Below are 6,000 nucleotides of genomic sequence, written 5' to 3'. Positions count from 1 at the left end.
TGTTAGTACTTATCTTTCTAGGTCGGGCAATCTTTTTGGATCTCGGCCTGGCGCCTCTTGCAGGCATGCCATGACCTTAGTAGCTCTTGCCCCTTGAAGTTAGACACTTTGTAGTAACCTTTCCCCAGTTCTTCTGAACAACTTGGTATGATCCTTTCCAGTTTGGCTGCTAGCTTCTCTTCTCCTGACCGACCTATTCTGATGTCATTTTAGATTAGGATGAGATCGTCGTTGCTAGGTTACCTTCCGATTGTATCTTGAGGCCATTTGACGCTTTAAGACCTCTTCCTTGGTCCGAGCTTGATAAACCCCATTTGTAGGGTTTATCTTATGCTTCATTTAAGGGATTTTATGACCTTTTACCCACATTTATTCAATGAAATAGCATAGTTTTATAACTTCTCCTTTAATTGTGCTTAAGAGTGAAAACATGCTTTTTAGGACTTAAAATAGCTAAATCTAATTCTCCTTGATTCCATTAGATGCATTGATATGTTTGCTAAGTGATTTCAGATTTAGGAGGCAAGGATTGGACCAAGGGAATGAAGGCAAAACATGTAGAAATGGAGAACTCATGGAGAAATAAAGGAAATGCAAAAGCTGTTAAGCCGACCTCTTCGCACATAATTGGCCATAACTTGAGCTATAGAGGTCCAAATGATGTGGTTCTAGTTGGGTTGGAAAGCTAACATCCGGGGCTTCAAAACGATATAAGATTTGCAATGGTTGAACCGCGCATGATGACGCGTACGTGCATAGTACACGCACGCGCCGTTACTGCCACCTGGTTCACTTAAAGCAAAACGTGGCCAGCGAATTCTAAAGCCTTGTGGGCCCAATCCAACTCATTTCTGATGCTATTTAAGCCAAGGATTGAAGGAGGAATGGAGATACTTTTCATACTTTAGAAGTTAGTTACCATTAGTCATAGTTTAGTTTTAGAAGTAGTTTCTAGAGAGAGAAGCTCTCACTTCTCTCTAGGATTAGGATTAGGATTAGGTTTAGTTCTTAGATCTAGGTTTTAATCTTTGCTTTCTTCTACTTCTACCTTTCAATTCCTTGTTGTTACATTCATTTTTCTCTATTCTTTTGTTGTAATTTCCTTTATGTTGTTCTTATACTTTGTTGAAGTTCTACTATTGTTCCTTTCATTTTCTTTCAATTCAATAAGAGGTAATTCATAACAATTGTTCTTCTTTGCTTTTCTATTGTTGATCTCTTGCCTTTGTAGTTAGATCTCTCTTTAATTCTTGCAATTTATGTTGTTTACTTTTATTGCCTTTTATGTGTTTGTTGAAATGCCTCTTCTAGATATAGTATAGATTTTGTTCCTCTTGGCCTAGGTAGAGTAATTAATGACACTTGAGTTATCTAATTCCTTTGTTGATTGGTAATTGGAGAGATTGCTAATTGGTTTGGAGTGCACTAAAGCTAGTCTTTTCTTAGGAGTTGGCTAGGACTTGTGGCTCAAGTCAATTCATCTACTTGACTTTCCTTTATTTAGTAAGGGTTAACTAAGTGGTAGCAATGAACAATTCTCATAACAATTGAGAAGGATAACTAGGATAGGACTTATAGTTCTCACACTTTACCAAGAGCCTTTTATAAGGTTAGTTTACTTTTCTTGCCATTTATAATTCTTGTCTAAAAATCCTAAAAACCCCAAAATAACTGACAACCAATAACAAGGCACTTTATTGTAATTCCTAGGGAGAACGACCCGAGGTTCAATACCTCGGTTTATAAATTTAGGGGTTTGTTTTAGTGACAAACAATCTTTTGTATGAAAGGATTATTGTTGGTTTAGAAACTATACTTTATAATGAGATTTCATTAGTGAAATTCTAAACCGTCGAAAATCCAATCATCAAAATGGCGCCGTTGCCGGGGAGTTGCAATGGTGTTGTGTTATTGGTTATTGTATATATGTGAATATTGTGAATATGTTTACCTTTTGCTTGTTTGTTAGCTTTTGGTAGTTGTAAGACTTTGTTTCCTTTATTTGTTATTAGTTTTTATTTTCTCTTTTCACCATGAATTCTCATTTTGGCTATGAGTGTGATTACAACTATGTTGTAGGTGATGAGAACTTCAATGAAGAGATGCATCAAGGATGGGACAATCAAAGGCGGGAGGAGCCATATGCATATGATCAATCCTCATGGCAACAACCTCCACCAATGCACTATGAAGAAGAGCCATCCTATGATGCATATCAATCCAATGGCTATGGTGAATCACCTTGTGACTTTCAAGAACCACCACCATATGCCTATGAACCATACCCTCAACATAGCCCTCAACCATACTCACAAGCCCCTTCTTACCAACCACCTTCATATGACCCTAATCCATATCCATCATACCAACAACCATGTGAGCCATATGAACCACATATAGAGCCATCACCATTCCAACATCAATATTTTCAAGAGCCACCCCCTCCATATTATTACCAAGATGAACCACCTCCAATATATGAAACTTTCCAACCGCAAGATGAATACTACTTTCCACCACAACCTCCCATGGAAGAATACTCATCTCCATCGATCCAAGAGCCACATGATCCTAATCATATAATCCAAGAGGAACAAGAGTCAAGGAATCGCCTCAAGGAAGCATTGGATCAATTTCAAGCAACCATGGAGCATGTTATGCAACAAGTGGAAAAAGTGGAGAATATTGAACCACCACAACTCTACCAAGAAGAACCATCTTCCTACTATTAACCCTTCCCCCAAAATGATGAATCCTTCCGTCCACCCCAATCTCTAATGGATGAAACCTTTGGTGTTCTTGTTCAAGGGCATGAAGACATGAAAAGGGATGTGCAAAATTTCATGGCCGCCTTGGATGCGGTAACAAATCAATTAGCATCCCAATGCTTGAACACTCAAGGAACTCCCATGGCTACATGTGGAGAATCGAATGAAGAACATAGCATGAAGGAGAGATTGGAAACCCCAGTGGGAAATGAGGGAAGTTGCTTTATATTGGAACAATTGGAGGAAGCTTTAATTGTTGAAGACAAGGAAGAAGTGGTAGAAGACTTAGGAGATGCGGAACCTCCATGGGAACATAAAGTTGAAGAAAACCCCACCAAGATGATTGAAATTGATGCTAGGGAGGAAAGTGCACACCTTCCAATGCATATTCTATATGAAGACTTGGATGGGATAGAGCAAGAACTGAGCTCCCATGGCAATAAAGAGCAAGCATCAAGTCCTAGTGGTGGAGAATCCTTTGAACTTGAAGAACCTTCCCCCGGTACATTTGAAAATATTGTGGAGGTAAACTTCTTTCACCCTCCCAATTATAGTTTGATTAAGGGAAAAGGCTTAGATAGTATTAATGAACAAAGGATCGAATTAGAGAAATCTTGTGAAGAGGTGGAAGTCCTTAGAAATAGAAGGATGGGAGTGGAATACGCTTTGTCAAGATCGTTGGAAGCATCTTTGCCTAGGTTGTCATCTAACCCTTCACTTAAGTGGGTAAAATTCATTTCTATTAGCTTTATTATCCCACTTGAGTATGGCTTGCTTGAAACGGATGGTCAACTTAGGATGCTTTGTGGGATGAAGCGTAAGCGAAAGATGTTTCATGGTTGGCGTTGTAAATCAAGTCTCATTTTGGTTGATACTTCAAGAGTTGAATACAAAGGTTAGAGTAGTGCTCAAATAGATGGGTCTAGGAGGATTGTTGGCCACTATATAGAGAATTCACCTTACTCACCACCCGGTTGGACTAATAATGATGATCAACCTCAAGACGGGTGTGAAAACAAAGTGTGGGATCCCGGATTACAAGAAGAGGATCAACTTTGGGAGCCCCAAGCTTGTGAAGAACTCCATCAAGACTTGGCTCAATCCATGAAGAATCTTGGGGCACAATGGAGAACCAAGCATTGGTGGGAGTTCCAAGATGAATACAAGCACAAGCCACCTTGATGAGGAGCTCCCCATAAGTCCAACTTAAGGACAATAAACAAAAGTGCTAGGTGGGAGACACCCCACCATGGTAAAATCCTTTTATTTTCTCTTTTGTACAAATCGGTAGAATTAGTTTAATTTCATGTTTTGTTTAGTTAGTTGAGTTTAATTGGTAGTTTAGTATGTTAAATAAGGTTTTATGGTATTTTGGTAGCTGTTTGGAGGTTTAGAATGCTTGGATTGGTGCAAAAAAAAAACATAGCAAAAAAATTTTTGAAAATCAGAGCACCATCCACGCGTACGCGCACTGCGTGCGTACGCGTACATCAAGCGTTTTGGACCATCCACACGAGCGCGCCATGCGTGCGTACGCGTGGATTGAGAAGTTCCACCCTCCATGCATTTTTCCAGAGAGTTGTGCCTGCGCCGCGCCAACGTTGTGCCTTTGGCACAAACCTATTTGCGCGCTCGCGCACATGACGCGTACGCGCCACTCTCGGAATAAGCCATCGACGCGGACGCACTCTGTACGCATACGCGTCGCGTCCATTACACCACCATCCGCGCTCGCGCGCCATGCGTGCGTACGCGCGGATTTCCTTCCTTCACCACATTTCGTTTCTTCTCCTCTTTCTATTTCTTTCCTTCTCCTTTCTTCTTCCCTCCTCCTACCCCTCATCCAACACTTCCAAACACCATGGATAACCATTTATTTTAGTTAGTTAATTAGTTAGTCGGTTAGTTAATTCGTTAGTTTTAGTTTAGTTTTCATTTTATTTTCTCTCTTTTCATTATAAGTGTTGGATTATTGACTTTGTTTACTATACATTGCTGCCCTTATTGCCTAAATGCTATTTTAGCATGAATGTTTTTAGATAATCTTTGTTGGATTCTATGATTGAGGTTATATTTTACTACTTGGTTTTGAATTTTTCATGCTTACCTTTTGAAAATACCAAGTGATAAGAATTGCCTTCGAGTTTGTAACTCTTCTTGAATTGCATGATTTGGCCACCATGTAATTTGAATCCTTTTTCTCGATTAGCCAACCTCTTGATGGATGATGTTGTGCATTTACCTTAATGCATTGTCTTTCATGATCATACGCATCCATATGTGTTTGACTTGAATGCTTTCATGCTTCTTTAATGCTTGTTTTACCTTACAAGTTTACTTAAAGCATCTCAAGCACACTAGGATAAGTGAAGTACATGCTTCTTTTGTGACATAGCTTTTATGCTAATGTGTGTTCTAAAAGGCGCCTAATTTAGAAGTCACACACATATTTGTCATTAATGTCACACTAATTCACTCACTCAATTCTAGTGATTTACCTCATTCCAACAATGTATGCTTCCTTGCTTTTATATCTTCTCAAATTATGGTGTTATATTTTTGTTTTTCATAAATGATGCACCACAAGCAATAACGGAAGCAAGACTAAGAACACGCAGCAATCCGAAGAGTCGCCGTACTCCCTTGCTCATCTTTGAGTGCACCGAGGACGGTGCAAACTTTTAAGTGTGGGGAGGTCGTCCGACCGATCGGCGATTTTGGGTGACAAATTTCTAATCCCAACACTTTTTCATTTCATTCTAGGATTTTAGGATTTTTACTTGCATTTTCTTATTTTTGCATATATATACACAATAAGCTTAGTCAAAATAATGAAATTTTTCAAGATTTCTATCTATAGGGCACCAATTGATTTGAGTGAAAACTTTTCATAAAACTTGCTTGAATTATATATGTTATGGATCATGTTTTGAGCTAAGAACGCAAGCAAGTGAGATTTGAGCCTAATGGTGTGGTTACATCTTATAACCACTTATTTTCCTTCTTGTGTGCATTATTCTCTTTCTATGATTGTAATCTTCGATTTGTTTGATTCTTTATGTCCATTATTTTGTGTATTCATGCATTTATATGATTGAGGCCATCATTTCATTTAGCTCACTTACCCAAAAAGCCTTACCTTTTATCATCCATTGTTAGCCAATTTGGGCCTACGCTTAACCCACTTGTTCTTATTTTAGCACATTACAAGCTTAAAGTGAAAAATAATAAA

Source organism: Arachis stenosperma, chromosome 10, assembly GCF_014773155.1.
Source record: "Arachis stenosperma cultivar V10309 chromosome 10, arast.V10309.gnm1.PFL2, whole genome shotgun sequence".
NCBI lineage: Eukaryota > Viridiplantae > Streptophyta > Magnoliopsida > Fabales > Fabaceae > Arachis > Arachis stenosperma.
This window is presented reverse-complemented; position numbering follows the sequence as displayed.